Here is a 24717-nt window from a genome sequence, read left to right on the forward strand (position 1 = left end):
CAATACCCCGACATCTAATAGTAAAACTTATGAGTCTCAGAGACAAAGAGAAAATCCTGAAAGCAGCTTGGGAGAAGAGATATGTAACCTACAAGGGTAGAAACATTAGATTGGCAACAGACCTATCCACAGAGACCTGGCAGGCCAGAAAGGACTGGCAGGATATATTCAGAGCACTAAATGAGAAAAATATGCAGCCAAAAATACTATATCCAGCTAGGCTGTCATTGAAAATTGAAGGAGAGATAAAAAGCTTCCAGGACAAACAAAAACTAAAGGAATTTGCAAACACAAAACCAGCCCTACAAGAAATCTTGAAAGGGGTCCTCTAAGCAAAGAGAGACCCTAAAAGCAACATAGACCAGAAAGGAACACAGACAATATACGGTAACAGTCACATTACAGGTAATACAATGGCACTAAATTCCTATCTTTTAATAGTTACCCTGAATGTAAATGGGCTAAATGCCCCAATCAAAAGATACAGGCTATCAGACTGGATTAAAAAACAAGACCCATCGATATGCTGTCTGCAAGAGACTCATTTTAGACCCAAAGACACCCCCAGATTTAAAGTGAGGGGGTGGAAAACCATTTACCATGCTAATGGACATCAAAAGAAAGCTGGGGTGGCAATCCTTATATCAGACAGATTAGATTTTAAACCAAAGACTGTAATAAGAGATGAGGAAGGACATTATATCCTACTTAAAGGGTCTATCCAACAAGAAGATCTAACAATTGTAAATATCTATGCCCCTAACATGGGAGCAGCCAATTATATAAGGCAATTAATAACAAAAGCAAAGAAACACATCAACAACAATACAATAATAGTGGGGGACTTTAACACCCCCCTCACTGAAATGGACAGATTGTCTAAGCAAAAGATCAACAAGGAAATTAAGACTTTAAATGACACACTGGACCAAATGGACTTCACAGACATATTCAGAACATTCCATCCCAAAGCAACGGAATACACATTCTTCTCTAGTGCCCATGGAACATTGTCCAGAATCGATCACATCCTAGGTCATAAATCAGGTCTCAACCGGTACCAAAAGATTGGGATCATTCCCTGCCTATTTTCAGACCACAATGCTTTGAAACTAGAACTCAATCACAAGAGGAAAGTCGGAAAGAACTCAAATACATGGAGGCTAAAGAGCATCCTACTGAAGAATGAATGGGTCAACCAGGAAATTAAAGAAGAATTAAAAAAATACATGGAAACCAATGAAAATGAAAACACAACTATTCAGAATCTTTGGGATGCAGCAAAGGCAGTCCTAAGAGGAAAGTATATAGCAATACAAGCCTTTCTCAAGAAACAAGAAAGGTCTCAAGTACACAACCTAACCCTACACCTAAAGGAGCTGGAGAAAGAACAACAAATAAAGCCTAAACCCAGCAGGAGAAGAGAAATAATAAAGATCAGAGCAGAAATCAATGAAATAGAAACTAAAAGAACAGTAGAACAGATCAACGAAACTAGGAGCTGGTTCTTTGAAAGAATTAACAAGATTGATAAACCCCTGGCCAGACTTATCAAAAAGAAAAGAGAAATGACCCAAATCAACAAAATCATGAATGAAAGAGGAGAGATCACAAGCAACACCAAAGAAATACAAAAAAAAAAAAAAAAAAAAAGCCACAGTTTGGAGAAAGTGTTATTTATTTGTCAGCCCAGAGAACACACGGTCTCCCAAGGCATCACTAAGAACTTCAGCAGTGGCTCTTCCCTACAGACCAAGGCTGATAGCAGGAGAGGCCCTTGGGGTGTTGAGTTCACCGATCGCAATGGGAATGCTAGGCACCGAGACAGCAGTGGGCAGATGATGACATGTAACAATCACAAGACAGGTGGAGGCAATTATCATAACGTGTGGCAAAGTTAGAAACGTCATCCGGTTGTGTCTGAGCTACAGAGAATTATGGATTTGGCGAACACAATACGGTGTTCTTGTGGGCAAAGTAGGCAGCCAGGAAGGGTAATACTCAATCTGCACATCAAAAGAAATCAAGAATTAAATCATCAGAAGGCCAAAGGAACTCATCACTATAAATTCACAGTGTTTTACGTAGCTTCTAGATCTCAGCCAATTTTCAGACCCACTTTCTTTGAAAAAGAGGCTGGATCTCCACGAGGAAGGACACATCTATACCATGGCACAGTTATGTTTTGGACCGTTTTCCCCAGAGTATCTACAGCCATTTACTTGAGCAACTGTGCTTCGAGACTATTAGACACAGGGCTCAAATTCACACTGATACCTAGAGACCCAAAGCATCGTCATAGTCCCACTCTTAGAGTGGCAGCATATGGAAGCCGGATAATAAAACAGTCCAGGACCCATATGGTGGTCACTTTCCTGGTCACCAAGTCTATAACTAAAACATCATTCTTAGCAATTGGCATAAACCTCATATTGGTTTCTTGACCTCTGGGGTGAGAAGCACCAATGAGAAGCTTCTAAAACTATACCCTCTCCCCAGCCAAGATAATAAACCACGTGGGAGGTAAGTGATGGCATCTTTAATGCTATCCGTAGAGACTTAAAAGATGCAGGGGAGCTGGTCTTCATTCTACTTCTGCTTGGCATCCCTGCAAGCTTGGAAGTACAGGGGAGTTTGTAGTGAGTAGGACCTTCGATCATTCACATAACAGTCTCCTCTGTCCTAATAGATAGATACATTTAAGCTATAAATTTCCTTCTAAGGTAGATCAAGAATTCAAACTTAGAACAGCTCAAACACCATAAAAGAAAACATTTATCATAAGGAAAATTAATTTAAGTCACCTCCATGCTAAAAGATAATGATCATTGCATGACATCCCATTTTCAGGTTCCACTTCAATAAATGTTCATTAATTGCCAACCACACATTACAGTAGGTACTAGGTGTACAATGATAACTGACGTGAGTCTGACTGAACTTTCAATATAAGGGAAAGCATAGAAAAACAGTAAGGAATACAGACCAGAGAACATGCACTTATAATACAACAAACTGTGCTAGCTGGGGGTCCCGAGGAACCTCTACCCCTGAGTTGGATGGATATGGAGCGGATAGTGAGGGACCCAACCAGAGGTAAGTGGTAGATGTTCTAGGAAAGAAGTCGAGAAAACTGTTTTGGGCAGAAATCACAACATGGACAAAGATACAGAAGGAAGAAACAGTGTGGTAGATGCCAGAGACAGTTCGAGGCAGCCACTCCTCTGTCCTCAAATTGCCAGGGGTAGCTTTCTACTAGAGCTGCTCTTCCGTGATGTTTCTCTTTCACTTAAGAGAGGAAGAGGAGGAACTCTGAGAGAAGCGAGTGAGCATGCAAAGCTCAGGTCTTAGCATCTCTCCCTCCCTCCCTCCCTACCTTTTTCTCTTTCCGTATCTACTTCCTTCCAGGAAAGGGTGCTCTGACTTACCCTGTGTAATAAACAGGTTAGAGCTCAGGCCAGCTTTTTAGAGGCCAGTTCAAAGGCTTGTCTGTCTCTGGAAAGCCTGTCTGCATGCTGGCCTCTCTCCCCATCAGATTGGTCGTCCCAGAATCAAGACTTGTGGGGAGAAGGTTTTAGGAAGGCTAACAGGGGCTCTGAAGACACAGTCTCTAATCCAGTGTTTTCCCAAGATTAAAACAAATAATCTCTCTCACACCTTTGTGTATTTTCTCAACTGAGTCTCCACGAGCATAAAGGAGAGTTGAAATCTGATTAGCCAGTATTTCTCTAAAGCCCTTCAGGTATTAGTACTGGTAGGATGTGAACTCTGAGGGAGGCATTTTCAGAAATGACACTGCCAAGGTCAGATAGAAAGTTGCCTTCAGGGTGCCTGGAGGGCTCAGCCGTTAAGTGTCTGCCTTCGGCTCAGGTCATGATCCCAGGGTCCTGGGATTGAGCCCTGCGTCGGGCTCCCTGCTCCACGGGAAGCCTGCTTCTCCCTCTCCCCCTGCTTGTGTTCCCTCTCTCGCTGTGTCTCTCTCTGTCAAATAAATAAATATAATCTTTAAAAAAAAAAAAAAAGAAAGTTGCCTTCACAGGTGCTCACGGCCGTGTTGTCTTACATTGAGGGGGCCATCTTTAATCACAGCATCCTGGCCCCTGGTGATCTCCCACCTGTTTCACTGACATGTGAGCTATAAAACCCTGACATCCCAAAAGACACTAACTACATGGTGCCACTCTTTCAGGTTTCCCAGTCACACCCCTTGCACAACTCTCTTGTCAGCATCTCAAACGCTTCTTATTTTGAGCAGTAGATGGCGAAGCAATCAGTAGCGAAATATGATCAACATGGTGAGGCAGGAGCCCCCAGTCTTGCCCTGCACAGTTAGTTAGAAAGCTATCCAGGGGGGCGCCTGGGTGGCTGAGTTGGTGGGGTGTCTGACTCGGTTTCAGCTCAGGTCACGATCTCAGGTCATGATCTCAGGGTCATGAGATCGAGCCCGTGTTTTGTGTTGGGCTCTGCGCTCAGCGGGGAGACGGCTTGAGGTTTTCTCTCTCCTTCTGCCCCTCCCCACTCCCCGCATGCATGCTTTCTCTCTCATAAAAAAAAAATAAAAAAAAAAAGCTATCCAGGAACAAAAACAGCTCGCGGAGAACTCTGAAGTCCACGTAAGAAACTTGAGCAACACAATGAAAAAACAAACAAACAAACAAACCCTGAAAATAATCACACAAGAAGCAGAGGAAGATAGCTTTGTTTTGCCCGCATTGTCCCATCCACCAAACGGGCCCTGCTGAGCAGCAAGAGGGAACTCCCCAGTTAGAAAGAATTCTCTCTCCAGGAAAGGACAGGATGAGCGGGGTGAGCAGCCCAGCTTTCTGGGGCAGTGCACAAAGGCCTTGCCTCAGCTTCTCCAGCTGAACAAAGGCAACACACAGGGAGAACGAGGAGCGAGGCCGAGCGGCTCAGGCTACCAGAAGCCGCCGCGTGGTGGGACCCTGCCCTGCGGACCAGCCCAGCAGCTCCAGCCACTGAGAAAACCAAGACAGAACAACTGCTGACCCACAGCCCTGAAAGTCCAAACTCTGTCAGGCAAGAAAAAGAAAAGCAAAACTGTCTTTGTTTGCAGACGACATGATCTTACATATAGAAGATCCTCAAAATTCTTAATTGTAGGAAACAAACTGAGGGTTGCTGGAGTGGGGGGTGGGGTGGGAGGGATGGGGTGACTGGGTGATAGACACTGGGGAGGGTATGTGCTCTGGTAAGCACTGTGAATTGTGCAAGACTGTTGAATCTCAGATCTGTACCTCTGAAACAAATAATGTAATATATGTTAAGAAAAAAAAAAAGAAGAAGAAGAAGGTAGCGGGAGGGGAAGAATGAAGGGGGGGAAATCGGAGAGGTAGACGAACCATGAGAGACGATGGACTCTGAAAAACAAACAGGGTTCTAGAGGGGAGGGGGGTGGGAGGATGGGTTAGCCTGGTGGTGGGTATTGAGGAGAGCACGTTCTGTATGGAGCACTGGGTGTTATGCACAAACAATGAATCATGGAACACTACATCTAAAACTAATGATGTAATGTATGGGGATTAACATAAGAATAAAAATAAATAAATAAATAAATAATAAAAAAAAAAAAAAAAAAAGAAGATCCTCAAGCTCCACCCAAATACTGTTGGAACTAATGAATGAATTCAGGGGTCACAGGATATGAAACCAACATAACAAAAGTCAGTTACATTTCTGTACAATAGAAATTATCTAACAATAAAATATCTGAAAAAGAAATAAAACTGTCCCATTCTTAATAGCAACAAAAACAATAAAATATGTGGGAATAAAATTAACCTAGGAAGGGCAAGATACCTACAATAAAAAACACAAGACTTTGATGGAAGAAACTGAAGACACAAAAAATGGAAAGATACCTCATGTTCACAGATCAGAAGAATTAATATTGTTAAAATCTCCACACTAGCCAAAGCCATCTGTAGATTCACTGCAATCCCTATGAAAATCCCAAAGACATTTTTCACAAAAATAGAACAAACAATTCTAAAATTTGTATGGAACCACAAAAGACTCCAAATAGCAAAAGCAACTATGAGAAAAAAGAACAAAGCTTAAGATATTGAACTTTCTGATCTCAAAACTATACTATTGTAATCAAAACAGTATGATATAGATAAAAACAGACCCACAGACCAAAAGAACAAAATCGAGAGCCCAGGAATAAATCCTCATGTATAGCATCAACTAATATTTGACAAGGGGGTCAGGAGTACTCAATGGGGGAAGGACAGTCTCTTCAGTTGGGGGAAACTGGATAACCATGAGCAGAAAGATGAGACTGAACCACTACCTACACCACTCACAAAAATTAGTTCAAAAAGATTACAGACTTAAATATAAGACCCAAAGCCATAAACTTCTAGAAGAAAACAGCAAAAAAGCTCCCAGAAAACATAGAGGAAAAAGTGATTTTGTCAATGATTTTATAATATAACAGCAAAAGCACAAACCACAAAGCAAAAATCAACAAGTGGGATGACATCAAACTAAACAGATTCTGCAGAACAAAAGAAATAATCAACAAATGAAAAGGCACCTTATGTAATGGAAGAGAATATTTGCAAATAATGTATCTCATAAGGGACTAATATCCAAGCTATATGTAACAAACAACTCAGTAACAACATCAACAACAAATGTAATTAAATACTGGGCAGGGGACCGAATAGGCGTTTTCTAAGGAAGACATCCAAATGGCCAGCAGGTACATAAAAAGGCCCGGGACCTCACTCATCATCAGGGAACTGCAAACCAAAACCACAGTGGGATGTCACCTGACACCTGTCAGAATGGCTAGGATCGAGAGGACAAGAGGCAGCCGGTGCTGGTGAGGCCGTGGAGGACAGGGAAGACCACCCACTGTTGGGAAGAGTGTAATTGGTGCAGGCACTGTGGAGAACAGTGTGGAGGCTCTTAATGGGTAAGATAGAATAGCATCACTCTCCTTCAGTGTTTTGTGAGGGATTAAATAAAAATACATGTACAAAGTCTAGCAGAGTTTCTGGCAAACAGTCATTCTCATTGGCTGAACACCATTATTACTAAGGCCCTGGGATGCTGGAGAGGTTGGAGAGAGCAAGGCAGCTAATTGAGTGAATGTAGGCTGTGAGTTTCAGGAGATCCACATAACCTGCAGGTGTTGGTTTGGGTGGGATAATCCACCAGCACAGGAGAGAGCGAGTATGAAGACATTCAGTCTGAATATCCTCCGTCATGCAGATGGGTGTTGCATAAACAGTTTCTGAGCTCAAGACAGGCGTCTGAGCTGGAGGCAGGAGTCATCGTGTGTAGGAGACTGGGGAAACCACGCGTGTGGATGATGAGTAAGGACGGAGGGCTGGAGAGGAGGCTTCAGGAACGTGGCATTTAGAGGGAAAAGAAGAAAGGCAGCTTGAAAGACCAGCTTCTGTTTTGGACTCTTGCCCTGGAAAGAATAATACCTATTCAACTGGAGAACAGTCCCGCTGTTTCCCATGTATGGGAGGCATGAAAAGGAAGATTTTGAACCTTGCTTCAAGAAAAAGGAGACAGGATCTGAAAGATGCTGTTCCGATAAAACCAGTTATTCCTCTGACTCTCTGTAGCATAAACAAAAACCTCCGTTGAGTCACCAGAACATACCCTGTTCTAGAGAGACCACACAACCAGGAACAAAACAGAGCTAGACAGCCCCATGCACACACTCACTTCCCCCTTGGAGACGTGGGCTTTGTCCTACCTGAAAGGACTGCCTTTGATGGTAGGGAGCTGCTAGTCCCTGGAGAAATTAATTACAGATAGAAAACCCTTTCTCAGGGAGCGCTGTGAAGGCACTGTGCCATGGGTAATTTCATGTCGACTGGGCAGGGCTCACATCCCCTCCGGGTGTTGCCGTGAAAGCGCTTCCCCAAGAGGGTGGCATCGGCAGCCCTGCCATCAGCAACGCGGGCAGGCATCATCCCACGTGTTGAGGGCCCACACGGAACAAAAAGGCAGGGACGGGGCACATGTGCTCTCTGCTTGCGCTGAGATGCCCATCTCCCCTGTCCCCGGACTTTTGTCATTCCCCCTGCTTAGGCCTTTGGGCTCAGACTGGGACTCACATAACAACGTTTTATTACTCACATATATTAGCTTTTTAAAAATATGTATATATTTTATTTATTTGAGAGACAAGGAGCAGGGGGAGCAGCAGAGGGAGAGGCAGAGTCCCCGCCGAGCAGGGGCTCGATCCCAGGACCCTGAGCTCATGACCTGAGCCGAAGGCAGGTGCTCAACAGACTGAGCCACCCAGGCGCCCTGCATATATTAGCTTTCTGAAGTATAAAGACTTTGCAATTATTAACATTTTCAGAATTACTAGAAATGGATACAAAGGAATCACCAAAATTAGATGTCTGAAATCTTTATAAGTATTTCATAGAAAAAAAAATTTTTAAATGCCTTTACGTTAGAAACGCAGGTGGAACACCACCAATATTTAGCAAGGTGAAGGCATAGTATGCAGCAGTAGGCATTTTGGGAATTCACTGTGTTGCTCATTTAGCACAATTAGTCACCAAGGGCGTGAATGGGAGGCTCCACCAATCAGTGCGCTCAGGGCTCATAACAGGATTGAGAGCAGGCTTTGGACAGTGTAGAGATGTTGGAAGAACAGCTCGAACATCTTTGACATGGAAGGAAGGTGGCTCTCTAAGGAAATTTGTTTAAAAGTTTTCATTCCCATTTGACACTGTTGTTCATATTTCCATTCAAACCACGAAAAAATAGACATTAAAAATTGAAATAGCATGACATGATACACATCTTTCATATGTGTTTAAAAGTTAATGAGATTCTTACTTAGATGCAGGAAACCAAATCAACTTCAGCAAAGTGATGAGGATCATTTGGGGGTTTAGCCACAGACATAATTTATTGGTTACTTTAGTCACCAAGAATTTTCAAGGTTCATCTTTGCAGCAGTTAGATGAGAATCAGCCCAAAGAAAGTAAGGTAGGACAAAAAAAAAAAAAAAAAAAATCAGTAATACTGTTCAAATAACTAGGTAAGCCAACAACAACAAAGAATTAGCTCAAAGAAACATGTTTGCACATAGATTGCTCTCATTTGGATGCTGTTTTACAGAAGATCATGGCTTAGTTCCTGGGACATGGTGAAGGGACGGTCTCCCCTGCAGGTCCCCGCTGGGACAAGCAGGGAGATAGCACACTCAGACTGAGGGACACATGCAGGGAATGAATGCTTTTCTACAGCGTTGCTAGGGTGTTGAAAAGTCACCGGTGGTGGTGTGCATGGTCCGTACTGACACTAGGAAATCTAAGGCCCCAGGTAGCTAGCTCCACAGTCAGTGTAATCATACTTGTTGACTTAGTGGTTGTGAAATGAGAGAAAATATTATTTGTTGGTCTCTGCCCCCAGTTCCTGATACAGAGCCCCCAAACCCTTGAAATTTCCTGAGTGATAGGATCAATTTCCTTCTAATAAAGTGACTATCATTGGGCTACCTGATAACTTCAGGATGAAGGCTGACTGCCAGAAGGACCAAGCCATGATTAGGAGCTTGGAACCTTTGGTCCTACGCCCAACGTCCAGGAAGGGGAGAAGGGCTGGAGATTGAGTTAATGATCGATCATTCTACATAATGAAGCCTCCGTAAAAATCTCACCAAGGATGGAGTTTGGAGAGCTTCCAATGCTGGGAGGGTGTACATGCTACAATCCAGCTCACTGGGGACAGAAGCCCCTGTGCTCGGGACCCTTCCAGACCTCGCCCTCTGTCTCTCTTCATCTGACAGCTCATCTGTATCCTTTATCATATCTTTTATTGCCTAACAAACTGGTAAATGTGTTTCCCTAGTTCTGTGGGCTGTTCTAGCTAATGACCGAACCCGAGGAGGAGTGTTAAATGGCAACCTCCATTCTGTACCACGTCATACAGACACTGAGGGTAACCTGGGGACCCTCTATTTGCAGCTGGTGTCTGAAGTAGGGAGCAGGGTCTTGGGTCTGAACCCTTACCTGTGGGAGCTGACGCTATGTCCAGGTAGATCGTGTCAGAATTCAGTTAAATTGCAAAACACCCAGCTGGTATCACAGAGAGTCACTTGTTGTGAGGGCAAAAACCAAAAGCAAGACCCACACATATGGTGCCAGAAATATTCTGAGTGTGGTGGTCGTGGGAGAGTAAGGGAGAAACACAAGGGGGTGTTTTCCCCACTCGGTCATTCAACCGCCAACGCCTTGCGCTCCACCCAACGCTGCCACCAAGGCCAACAGAGGTAAGCTGAAGTCGGCACGTGATAGTTTGCCTTGCCTCAGTTTCCTTTGTCAGAGGTCTGCCTCTGCTCCTTAAATACATGAGCATCCCCAGGATCCCAGTTAGAGTGTGTGTACTGGAAGCGACTTGAAGATGAATTCCGGTGCCGCAGGGAACATGGCACATCAGATCCAATAACCCAGGAGAATGGAAAGGAACTATTCATGGAGGCGCAGGTACAATGCAGGAAAACAAAGGGGTGGAGCTCAGGTCTCGGAACTGAGACCGGGGTCTGAAGTGAGGACAGAAGAAAAGCCAAGCTCGCTTATGAGACTAACAGACTCCCTCATGTTTTCCACTCTGAAGTCTGAGGTTCGTTTCTGCTTATTTCCTTTTTGTCTTGTGTGCAAATTAATCTGGTCAATTATTTTTTGTTTGTTTCTTTCAAAAATAGATGTTTTCAAATAAATAAGGAGGTAGTAAAATGCTTTGGAAGAGCTTACAAAGGTTTGCTGATAACAATAGTTACCATTTGAATGCGTGTTATGTGCTAGGCACTGCTCTACATTCTTCACAGTTTAACTTGGTTTCTCACACCTTCGCACACACATCAGAACGAGCTGGATGGCATGCCATTTGGTGGGCTGGGTAGAGCCAGACAATCTGCATTTCTAATGAGCCCCCAGATCAGGCTGTTGCTGCTGGTTTATGGATCACACCTTGAAAATCGCTGGTTTAACTAATTTGATTCTGGCAAATGCCTATGAGGGGGATGCTGTCATAATTCCCATTTTACACACAAGGGAAGGGAGACGTAGAGAAAATGAACAATGTGTCTGTACCCTGAAGGGAGTGGTAAGGCTGGATCTGAACCTGGGCATCTGACTTTGGTTCTGTGTCCTACAGTCTGGTCAGTCATGGACTCAGGTGTTTATTTTCTTCTCCTCTTCTATCTTTGTCCTTCCATTTCCCTGAGCTTGTTTGGTGTGACTTCTGTTCTTTGTATTCTCTTAAATTCACATTTATTTTTTATAAGTAGGTGACAGCACTTAATTACAGTTCAGGTCTGCCTAAATATTGAGTTAGATCCTTTTTAACTCGAATAAACATTTTTAAATGCACAATTATACGTATATAATTTTCCTTTCAGGACTAAAGATTTATTTATCATTAAAAAAAAAGGCAGTATGGGTCTGACATGTTGATATTCAGTGTTAACAACCTATCAAGAGTCAGGTACAATGTGGCCAAGAGAGAATGAGGTGCTATGAACATGAACATAGTTTCCAGTTACCTGGGAAACAGACTCAGGACAGGCAGGGGTGTCTATGAAACTTGCCTAGTTTGGAAATTTCTGTCTTATCTTTTTGGACCTTTTATTAGTCCATATTCAATTGTAATGACCACTTGGGTTAAATAGCCCTTAGAAAAACAAGTTAACTAGGAAACTATTAAAAACTAAGATTAAAGTTTGAAAGCTTACAATTCAGCAAATCAGAATGTAAGAGTAAAGAAAGTTTCTTTGTACAATAATCACAGAAATATTAATACCTGGAAATAGGAAGAAATATGCACAACCTATATCAAAGAAACTACAGAACTTAATAGAGGGATCTAAAGGAAAACCTAAATAGATTGGAAGATAACGTGCAGATGTTTTTTGATGACAAGACTCAATATATCTGATAACATATTATTTCCTGTCAAATTCATTTATAAGAATAATGCAAATCCAATCATTACCCAAAATGTAGGTTTGAAAAATTATAAATATTTATATATTTATATTCATATGTATTTATCATTAATACTTTTAGGCATTTACACTATGTGTCATGTTCTATAACTAGTGGGTTTGATTATAATGTCCATGTTTTTATTCACTCTGGTATTACTTCGCCTTTAAACTTACTGAAGGAAGGGCTTAGAAATAAACATACTATAATATGCAATCAGAAAATTTTAGTGAAATCCAGATGTAATTCCATGAAATCATTAAAAATGTACATCTTGAAAAATATTTAATGTAGGAAATACCCATAGTGTAAATCACTGATTAAAAAAAAAACAAATGAAACTGTACCTCCAATATGATCCCAAGTCTATAAATAAAAATGTATGTGACCACAAAAAGACTGCAGGGAACTACAGCAAATTATTAAGATGATATAAGCTTAGAGTAGCAGTGTTACTTTTCTTCTTATTTTCAAAAACGTGATATGTTGCCATCGGAGAAAAATAAAGAAGCTATTTTAGTCATTACGTAGGCACTGTGATTATAATGTTCAGTCAACGCTCTCTCGATGGAGCCCCCATGCCCTCCCTCCATGTCCTCCTGATTCTTGCACTTGCTGAGCTCTCAGCGTTAGCGTGATGCTCTCCAGGACACTCCAGCTTTAATGCTCCCAGCAGTTAAGTAATGTTTACAAGGTTCCAGCAATAGTTCCCCAGCTCATGCATGCCAGCAGCACTTACTATTGTTACGCTGTAATTCAATTAACGAGTATGTAAATAGTTGAAATAGGAGCAAGGGAAAAAAGAAAGCTGCTGTTTCTAAGAACCAAGTTGGAGGTTTTGAAAAGACTCCATCAAGTCTAGTCATTTAGAAGGAAGAAAGGAAGGAAGGAAGGGAGGGGGTGGGAGGGAAGGTGGGAGGGGGTGAAGGAAGGAAGGATTTGCCTTAATATGTGGGACTAACAATTTAAAAGAATGGGGATGGAGAAGGATAAAAATTTGGAAAGATTCAGCACTCAGATTACTTTGTAAGTGTATTTAAGTTCTCCAACAACCTAAAGAAATGGACACTGGAAAGAATAAATGATGTACTATTGGTGTGACTTATTCAAGAAAAAATGTGAGTAACCCAGTTAATGGGCCCATACCAAGGAATATGACCTGGGTTCTATACCAGATCAGTGAAAAATGCATGTTTAGGGTTTTAATTTAAGAGAAAGTTTAGGGGCGCCTGGGTGGCTCAGTTGGTTAAGTGACTGCCTTCGGCTCAGGTCATGATCCTGGAGTCCCTGGATCGAGTCCCGCATCGGGCTCCCTGCTCGGCAGGGAGCCTGCTTCTGCCTCTGACCCTCCCCCCTCTCATGTGCTTTCTCTCTCTCATTCTCTCTGTCTCAAATAAATAAATAAAATCTTTAAAAAAAAAAAAAAAAGAATAAATCTATGTGTGTTTTTGCTTATGAATTCCCATCCCATTATGAATACTGATAGAATAATAGGACTGCAACCATGTTGTGTTGTGAACATTTTAGATTTGGTCTGGATTATGCTAGAGTGCAAAGAACACAGGATGAGGTCTTGTGATCTTGGCTATAATCCTAATTCTCTTCCCAAGTACCTGTGGATTTTTGAGCATTGAGCACATCTCTTAACTTCTTGACCTTGAATTTCCTAATTCATAAATGAGAACTTTGGGGTAGAAAATGAATTCAAAAGTCATTTGCACTGAAGTTACTGGAGGGCGGTGGGTGGGGGTGGGCTAGATGGGGGATGGGCATTAAGGAGGGCACTTGTGATGAGCCCTGGGCGTTGTATGTCAATGATGAATCACTGAATTCTACCCCTGAAACCAATGTTAACTCTATATTTTAACTAACCATAATTTACACGAAAACTTTAAAAAAAATTTTATGAAGTAACCATTAAGCTTACAACAGTAGAAAAGCAATATATTTCAATGATTTATGGCATATAGTATCCAATTAAAACTAGCTTTTTGGGGGAGAATATGAGAAAAACAGGTATAAATTTATCTGTATCACATTTTTGTGGCAAAGGAGAGAAGCAGAAAATCACATTTATAGACTTAAATAAATACAATAAATTCATATACCCAGTATTTAAAATCATCGTTAAGATTTGGGAAATGCATCTTCTTCTCTGAGTTAAATGGTGTGAAGCTATTTTATTGTTAAATAATTTAACACAACTGAACTCCAAATGCAGATCTGTTTCTGAATTGCTTTGGTGCCTAGAAAAGTCTCTCAATGGTAACTTGCCAAGAAAATATCTATTTTGTCATTTATCCCTGCCGAACCCTATTCTAGGGTGTATGAATAACTGAAGAGTTTGTGGGAACATGTTCCATAAATTAACTGTTAATCATTATAAACTTGGCAAGGAAGCCAAGTGATCTCTGTCCATGGGCCCACTGACCACAAGGGGCCCAGAGGGCTGCAGTTGGGACTCTGCATGCTGCCAAATGGCATATCCACAACAACGCAGGATGAAAAACATCCACCCCGAAGTAGTTCAAATGTCCTGGGAAAACACGTCCCAAATATCCCTGTCACTGAGTCATGCCTTGAAGAAGAAGCCAATCAGAAGGCAGTCTTTCGACAGCTAAGCTCAGACTTAAAACTGAGGAGACAGAAAAACATGGTGCATTGAAGTGAGTTCCAAATCCTAACGTACGACCCAATGTCAGTGTTGTGTGCAAGCAGGAACAAAGTGATGTGAATTTCACTTTAACATTTCACTTTTTTTTTTTTTAAGATTTTATTTATTTATTTGACAGAGAGAGACACAGCGAGAGCAGGAACACAAGCAGGGGGAGTGGGAGAGGGAGAAACAGGCTTCCCGCTGGGCAGGGAGCCCGATGCGGGGCTCGATCCCAGGACCCTGAGATCATGACCTGAGCTGAAGGCAGATGCTTAATGACGGAGCCAACATTTCACTTTTTAATTCTCATATAATGTATGTCTGCTTGGTCATCTCTCATGTTCTGTATTTCAAGAGGTGGCAACCACAGAGGTGGAAAGAACCTACAGGGAGGGCTCGAGTCACGTTCCTTATTTTTTGGTTGTGTTACTTTGGATAAGTCACTTGACCTATTAGAATCCCAACTGCTTATTAGGAAAATTGGGACTGTAGTGTGTATTTTGCCTGCATTCTTGCATGATTAGAGGAATCAAAGAGATAATATATGTGAAACTGCTTTGTAAACTCTAAATTCTACCCATTGTTTTCCATACTTAAAGTATTCAGTATTAAGAAGACCTGTACCTCTGAAACAAATAATACATTATATGTTAAAAAAAAAAAAGTATTCAGCTCTGAATAATTTGTATCTATTGCTTATTTCCTATACAAATTATAACCTTCATAACACCTTATACATCTTGCTATCTTTTAGAGAAGAAACTTAGTTTCTTTTTATTTGTGTACTCAGGGGCTTGTTTATTTATTTATTAAGGTTATGAATACCATGAATCCACCAAGCAATAGGAGAATTAAAGCATAAGCCATTACTCCCTCTGTCTCCTCCCCGCTCAAGCTTCACACTTTCCTGAAACTGGCGATCCTCATTCTTTCTCTTTGTTCTTAATAGCATTTTATCATGCACATATTTCTTAGGAGTATGTTGTTTGAGCTTTTTTTTTTTTTTTAAAGATTTTATTTATTTATTTGAGAGAGAGAGAATGAGAGAGAGCACATGAGAGGGGGGAGGGCCAGAGGGAGAAGCAGACTCCCTGCTGAGCAGGGAGCCCGATGCGGGACTCGATCCAGGGACTCCAGGATCATGACCTGAGCCGAAGGCAGTCACTTAACCAACTGAGCCACTCAGGCGCCCTGTTTGAGCTTTTTAAAAATATATATATTTTTTGAGAGAGAGAGTACACAAGGGCAAGCCGGGGGTGGGGAGCGGAGGGAGAGAAAATCCCAAGCAGACGCCATGCTCAGCCCGACTCGGGGCTCTATCTCACGACCCTGAGATCATGACTTGAGCTGAAATCAAGAGTCAGACCCTTAACCGCTTAACCAACAGAGCCAACCAGACGCTCCAGCTGCTTTTAATCTTTTAACAGTGTATCCTGCTATATGTAATGTGCTGGAATTTGCTCAAAAACCTATAGGACTCACTTTGAAGCTATGATCATTAAAACAGCCCAGGGAGAGAGAAGATGACCAACAGGATGGAATAGAGAGTTTTTATCATATTTATAAGCATTTTTAACCACATGATCTCTGAGCTCCCAACAGATGAAGTGAGTAGCCTAAGGTTACACGAATACCAAACAGTCCGTTCATGAGATTCATGGTTCACATTTGCAATTTTTTTATTATAAAAATACATCTGTCTTTCAAACTCTAATTTGTTGTGGTGGAAGTGGTTGTTTTAACACCTTTAGTGAGCTGTTTACATACCATTACATTTGTCTGTTGCAATTATAGAGTTCAGCCATTTTTAGTTAGCTCACCAAAGTGTGCGCCCTACACAACCAATGGGTTCAGAGCATTTCATTGCCCCCCTCACCCCCCCACACCAGAGTTCCTCTGTGCCCATCAGCAGTCACTCACCACTCCACTCCTGGTGACCACTGGTTTGCTTTCTGTCTCTTATAGATGTGACTTTTCTGGAAGTAGGACATAAATGGAATCATACATGTAGTCTTTTGTGTCTGGCTTTTCCACTTAGCACAGTATTTTTGAGGTTTTTTCATGTGCTGGCATCTATCAGTAATTTGTTCCTTTTTACTGCTAAGTAGTATGCCATTTACAAATACCTCACATTTCATTTCCCAGCTGATGGACATTTGGGTGTTTCCCGTTTGGGACTATGATAAAAAATACTGCTATAGATATTGGCAAAGAAGTATTTTGGGGGACATGTATTTTCATTTGTTTTGTGCAGACACCTAGGAGTAGAATTGCTAAATTATATGGTAAAGTTATGTTTACTTTTTGAAGAAGCTGCAGACTGTTTTCAAAAGCAGGTGTGACGATTACATTCCTCAGAACAACATGAAGGTTCCAGTTGTCCGTTTTGTCCATATGATTGTAGCCATTCCAGTGGATGTGAAGTTGTAGCTCATTGTGGTCTTAATTTGCATTTTCCTAATGACTATGATGTTGAATATCTTCTAATGAGCTTATTAGTTATTTGTATGTCTTCTTTGCAAAATGTCTGTCAAATCTTTTGCCAATTAATAGGGGAATTCCTACTTGATTTAATTGGGTTGTTTGTGTTATTATTCAGTTATAAGCATTCTTTGTGTATTATTGATATAAACCCTTTATCAACTATATCATTTGCAAACATATTCACCAAATTTTTAGCTTATCTTGTCATTTTTCTTAATGGTCTCTCTTAAAGAGCACATGGTTTTCATTTTGATGAGATCCAATTTATTAGTTGTTGACTTTTGTAGATCATACTTTTAGTGTCATACCTAAGAAATCTCTGCTTATCTCAAGGTCTCCTTGGCCTCTCCTGTGTTTTCTTATGGAAGTTTTCTTGTTTTAATTTTTACATTTGAATGATGATCAATTTTTTAAAAAAGATTTTACTTATTTAGAGAGAGAGAGACAAAGAGTGTAAGCAGGGGGAGGGGTAGAGGGAGAGAGAGAATCCCAAGCAGGCTCCACGCCCAGCATGGAGCCCACCGCAGGGCTCGATCTCATGACCCTGAGGTCATGACCTGAGCCGAAATTAAGAATTGGAGGCTCAACCAACTGAGCCACTCAGGTGCCCCTGGGTGATGATCAATTTTGAGTTAATTTTTGTATATGGCATCAAGTAAGAATCGAAGCTAGCTTTTTTCTTTTTAAACATAAGATATCCAATTTTTTGAGTAATGTTTATTGAAAAGACTATCCTCTTTCCATTGAATTTCCTTGGCTGCTTTGCTGAAAATCAACTAACCATAAATATAAATGCTATTTCTGGACTTTCTATTCCATTCCATGGACATAAATGTCTATCCTAAAGTCAATACCATAAATCTTGATGACTATATTTATATAGTGTATAGTAAGCGTAAGTCTTCCAACTTTTTATTTTTCTATATTGTTTTGGCTAATCTTGGTTCTCTGAATTTCTATGTAACTTTTAAAATCATGTCCTGAATTTCTATTTAAAAAAATCCTATTTGCTTAGATGTGCCCTAATTTCTCTCAGCCTTATTTTGTAGTTTTTAATACATAGGTTTTCCACATCTTTTGTTAATTTATCCTAAATAATTTATTATTTTTGATGATACTGTACATAAAATTGTTTTCTTAATTTCTTCTTTGGATTGTTCATTGCTAGTATATAGAAATGCAATTTATTTTTGTATCATTTATTTTTGTATATATCCCCAAAGTTGTATTTTTAAGATTTTATTTAAATTCTAGTTAGTTAGCATACAGTGTAATATTAGTTTCAGGTGAAATAGTGATTCAATACTTCCTTCCATACAACACCTGGTGCCCATCACGACAGGTGCACTCCTTCAGCCCCATCACCTGTTTCTCCCATCTCCCCCCACCACCTCTCCTCTAGTCACCATCAGTGTGTTCTCTGTAGTTAAGAGTCTGTTTTGTGGTTTGCCTCTCTTTTTTCCCCTTTGCTCATTAGTTTTGTTTCTTAAATTCCACATATGAGTGAAATTATATGGTATTTGTCTTTCTCTGACTGACTTATTTCACTTAGAATAATCCTCTCTAGTTCCATCCACGTCATTGCAAATGGCAATATTTCATTCTTTATTATGACAGAGTAATATTCCACTGTATATATATATACCAAATCATTTTTTTTCCTCAGATCTAGGATTATGGTTAGAGTTAGGGCCAGAGTAAGGTTTACGGTTACGGTTAAGGACAGGGTGAGGGCATGTGCCTATTACTCTGCAGTTCAGAAACCTTTCTTATAGGGATAAGCTAGAGTTAGGGTTAGGGTTATGATTAGGTTTAGGGGTTAGTCATTAGTGGTTAGGGGCAAGGCTTAGGGTTTGGGTTAGGATTAGGTTTAGACCTTGAGTTAGGGTGAGGGTATATGCCTGGTATCCTGTAGTTCAGAGACCTCTCCAGAGGTTAGGTTTAGGGTAGAATTAGGGTTAGGGTTAGAGTTTATTGGTCAATGGATAGGGGTAGGCTTAGGTTTAGGATTAGGGTTATGGTTAGGGTTTGTGCTTGACACCTGTAGTTCAGTGACCTCTCCAGAGAATAAAACCTCAGGCTTCTGTTGTGGTGAGAACAGATATTGCGGGCATTTACTGACCTGAGTCAAGGAGGGGATTTGGGCTCTAAATACTCTTTTAATGGATATCAACTGGTCCTTCTGTTTTCATCTCTATCTCACACCCATTTTCAAAAATACTACTATTTCTTTTTTTGAGTTTCTCTTTTAATTCCAGTTAGTTTACATACAGTGTAATATTTGTAGTGTTATGTGGTGATTCAGCTCTTCAATACATCACCCGGTGCTCATCACAACAGATGCACTCCTTCATCTCCATCACCTATTTCCCCCATCCCCCTCACCTCTCCTCTGGTCACCATCAGTGTGTCCTCTGTAGTTAAAACTCTGTTTCTTAGTTTACCTCTCTCTTTTTTTTCTCTTTACTCATTTGTTTTGTTTCTTAAACTCCACATATGAGTGAAATCACATGGTATTTGTCTTTCTCTGATTGACTTATTTCTCTTAGAATAATCCTCTCTAGTTCCATCCACATCATTGCAAATGGCAAGATTTCATCCTTTCTGATGGCTGAGTAATATTCAATTGTATATATATACCACATCTTCCTTATCCATTTATCAGTCGATGGACACTTGGGCTGTTTCCATGATTTGGCTATTGCAGATAATGCTGCTGTAAACACTGCAGTGCATGTACCTCTCTGAATTAGTGTTTTTGTATTCTCTGGGTAAATACCTAGTAGTGCAATTGCTGGGTCATAGGGTAGCTCTATTTTGAACATTTTTCAGAAACCTTCATGCTGTTTTCCAGAGTGGCGGCACCAGCTTGCATTCCCACCAACAGTGTAGGAGGGTTTCCCTTTCTCCGCATCCTCGCCAACATCTGTTGTTTCTCGTGTTGTTGATTTTAGCCATTCTGACTGGTGTGAGGTGGTATCTCATTGTAGTTTTGATTTTAATTTCCCTGATGAGGCGTGATGTTGAGCATCTTTTCATGTGTTTGTTGGCCATTTGTATGTCTTCTTTGAGAAATGTCTGTTCATGTCTTCCTTTCATTTGTTAATTGGATTATTTGTTTTTGGGTATTGAGTTGTATAAGTTCTTTATAGATTTTGGATCCTGACCCTTTATCAGATGTCATTTGCAAATACCTTCTCCCATTCAGTAGGCTGCTTTCAGTTTTGTTGATTGCTTCCTTCTCTGTGAAGAAGCTTTCAATTGTGATGAAGTCCCAATAGTTTATTTTTGCTTTTATTTCCCTTGCCTCAGGAGATATATCTGGAAAGAAGTTGCTACAGTCAATGTCAAAGAAGTTACTGCCTGTGTTCTCTTCTAGGATTTTCTGATTTCAGGTCTCTCATTTAGGCCTTTCGTCCATTTTGAGTTCATTCTTGTGTGTGGTGTAAGAAAGTGGTCCAGTTTCATTCTTCTATGTGTGGCTGTCCAGTTTTCCCAGCACCATTTGTTGAAGAGACTTTTTCCCACTGGATGTTCTTTCCCACTTTGTTGAAGATCAATTGACTGTATAGTTGTAGGTCCATTTCTGGGTTTTCTATTTTGTTCCATTGATCTATGTATCTATTTTTATCCAGTACCATATTATTTTAATCATTACAGCTTTGTAATATAATGTGATATAATAAGTCTGGAATTGTGATGCCTCCAGCTTTGTTTTTCTTTTTCAAGGTCACTTTGGCTACTCGGGGTCTTTGTGGTTCCATACAAATTTTAGGATTGTTCTAGCTCTATGAAAAATGCTGGTGGTATTTTGATAGGGATTGCATTAAATGTGTAGATTGCTTTGGGTAGTACAGACATTTTAGCAATGTTTGTTCTGATCCATCAGCATGGATTCTTTGTGTCATCTTCAATTTCTGTCATCAGTGTTTTATAGTTTTCAGAGTACAGATCTTGTACCTCTTTCATTAGGTTTATTCCTAGGTATCTTGTTTTTGGTGCAGTCATAAATGGAATTGATTCCTTCATTTCTCTTTCTGCTGCTTCATTATTGGTGTATAGACCCAAAGTTGGTTTTAATACATTGCTTCATCCTATTTAAATTAAATTCAAGTTTATCTCATCAGTTTCCTATTTATTTTGCTACCATTAGTTTTTGCTTCATATTTTGTCATACACCTATAATTCATTTTATTAAAATTGAATAACTTCATGCAACTGTAGAATACATTAATATATCATACTTTTGAATAAATGTGTGACTTTTTTTTTTAAGATTTTATTTATTTGAGAGAGCAAGAGAGCACGAGCAGGGGGAGCAGCAGAGGGAGAGGGAGAAGCAGGCTCCCCACTGAGCAGGGAGCCTGACACGGGACTCGATCCCAGGACCCTGGGATCCTGAGCTAAATGGAAGGCAGATGCTTTACCGCCTGATCCACCTGGGCACCCCGACATCATTACAAATATAAATATGTACTTGTTTTATGGTCAAAATACATGAGATCCTCATTTAATAAAGTGTGCATTTGTTTTGAGAATCTAATTATTTGTGCTTCCTCTAATGTTTAGAATAAGCTGATGTACAACTGGATAAATTAGTTTAATTTAGAAATTGTATTCAGACATGCTGTGGTCAGTTGACATATGTATAAATTTGTCATCATGGGTTGAATAATATTCTAATTCAGCACTTCCCAAGCTGTCTGATAGAGTGTTTTTGATTATGAACAAAGAACACCTTAGGGGCCCCTGGGTGGCTCAGTGGGTTAAGCATCTGTCTTGGGCTGAGGTCATGATCCCAGGGTCCTGGGATCGAGCCCCGCATCGGGCTCCCTGCTCAGCGGGGAGCCTGCTTCTCCCTCTCCCACTCCCCTGCTTGTGTTCTCTCACTCAAATAAATAAATAAAAATCTAAAACAAACAAACAAACAAAAAGAATACCTTAAACAAGTAAGTTTGGAAAATTACAGGATAGCAAAGTTAAGTAGCTCTTGTTTCTGAGGAACTTCTCAAAGCATTAATCGTTAATATACACCATGATGTTCAAGAGGAAAATATATCCTATTTCTTCTTGCCACATACAATTTCAAAATTCAGCAAAAGTTTTTAGGCAAAAAGCAGCTATACCTTAATGGCCCCTTGATCTTCAACTTTGTATCTCCATCCCCATAAATCTAAACTGGAAGATTTATTGATTTCTCTGCACCTCGTATCAGTCTCTTCCTGGGCACATCCAGGTTCTGTGTCTCATCTACCTATCAGCACAAACCCTGATAAACCATCTCTGGAAAGAATGTCAGCTCAGTTCACTGTGACTGTCCCTTCACCTGAAGTTTGTCCCTTTCAGCCTCCATTGACTCAGAAAGCATATAGTGTTGAAAATTGTATTTTTTAAATTAAATTCTTCTTTCCCAATTGTTTTTATCACAAACACTGGAATATCACAAGCTGTTGTAGGCTAGTCAAAGTCACAAGTCTGTCCTGGAGTTTTTAACCAAAGCAAATAAGGGAAGAAAGTTAAATAGCACCTATTAATATTGAGAAGTGGGAGAAAACACTTAATTTCTGATGACATTATTTTGATAAAAAAGTCAAAAGATTTAACTGAAAAACAACTGGTAATAATAAGAGTGCTCAGTAAGCTGACCAGTTAGAAAAGAGACAGGCAAACTCTGAGTCTCTCTCATAGTGTCCGTAGCTACTCAGAAACCATAAAGGAACTAAGTCCATTAATAACACCAAAACAACAAGGAAAAACATACATGTATCTGTGCATATGTAGGTAATGATTAGAAATAAATCTCAGCAAGACATATACAGATTCTATATGAAGAAACTTGAAATGCTGCACTAGAAGAAGTAGGAAATGGTTAAGAAAAGCTAACAAACTTTTGAATAGAAGGAATAATAAAGGGCAAATTGCCTAGAGGTTAAAAGGCATTTGAATATAATGTGATTTAAACAGGTATTTCTAGCCCACATTTAATATTTAGTACATCTAGTTATTTAACTAAGACAGAAACATCCTTAAGTATGTATGTGAGTTAAGTATGTGAAAAGGTGGTAAAATTAGTAGAGTAAAAATAGATTCTCCATAAATGTTGCGGGGCCTCTCTATTTTGAACTTTACATCTCAGAGTCCAGATGGGTTTGAGATGTGAACAGATGTTTCACTCAAGAGAAAAAATAAATGTATAAAAAAGTATATAATGAAGTATTTTCAGTTATCAAAACTTATAATTTAATTAATAGTAAGATACCACTTATCATTTATCACCTATCAATTTAGCAAAACCACAAACATATAATACTGTACATGTTTGAGCATGTGTGTGTGTGCAAACTGATAAGAACTTGGAGAAACTGAGCATTATTATAGACTCAATGACTGTGCAAATTTTAGACTATTTGTAAAGCAATTTATATGTCAAAGAGTTATTTTAAAAATTACCTCCCTTACAAATTATCTTGGACAACAGGCTAATTATTATGAATAATGCATTCAGTGTTTTTCTTCATATTTATCACATATTAGAAAACAATATCTAAAAGTTTCTTTATAGTTTGTGACAGTAACAAAGTGTCATTTCAGTCCTACATTCACAGTATCTAGAGCTCAGCACATTATAAAGACTTAAATATTTTTGAATGAATGGAGTACATGGTTCACATCTTTTCAATAAACTATTTTTTGTGTGTGTGTGATTTATTTTATTTTATTATTATGTTATGTTAATCACCATACATTACATCATTAGTTTTTTCTTTTTAAAGATTTTATTTATTTATTTGAGAGAGTGAATGAGAGAGAGAGAGAGAGCACATGAGAGGGGGGAGGGTCAGAGGGAGAAGCAGACTCCCTGCTGAGCAGGGAGCCCGATGTGGGACTCGATCCCTGGACTCCAGGATCATGACCTGAGCCGAAGGCAGTCGCTCAACCAACTGAGCCACCCAGGTGCCCTACATCATTAGTTTTTGATGTAGTGTTCCATGATTCATTGTTTGCGTATAACACCCAGTGCTCCATGCAGTTTGTGCCCTCCCAAATACCCATCACCAGGCTAACCCATCCCCCCACCCCCCTCCCCTCCAGAACCCTCAGTTTGTTTTTCAGAGTCCATTGTCTCTCATGGTTCATCTCCCCCTCCGATTTCCCTCCCTTCATTCTTCCCTTCCTGCTATCTTCTTCTTCTTTTTTTTTTTTTTAACATATAATGTATTATTTGTTTCAGAGGTACAATAAACTATTATACAGATATTTAGGATAATAGTTGACAAACCTAAATAGAAACATGAATATATCTTGTAGTAAGTAAACAGGATATAAACTTTTACGTAGCTTCTATGTATATTGAGATGAAACTAAGTAAATTATATGTGTGTGTGTGTGTGTGTGTGTGTGTATATATATATATATATAAATAACACAAAAATAATGGAAGAAACAGTATTAAGGTAAGTCTATCTGTAAAAGGATGAAGCCAAGTTATTCATCATGAAATACTAGGAAGTCATCACTGAAATGAGCCTCAGTTTCCTTATCTGTTACACATGTATGAATTTATAGTTATATAGTCACATA

This window comes from Mirounga leonina, unplaced genomic scaffold, assembly GCF_011800145.1.
Source record: "Mirounga leonina isolate KUSES-001 unplaced genomic scaffold, KU_Mleo_1.0 Mir_153, whole genome shotgun sequence".
NCBI classification, from domain to species: Eukaryota; Metazoa; Chordata; class Mammalia; order Carnivora; family Phocidae; genus Mirounga; species Mirounga leonina.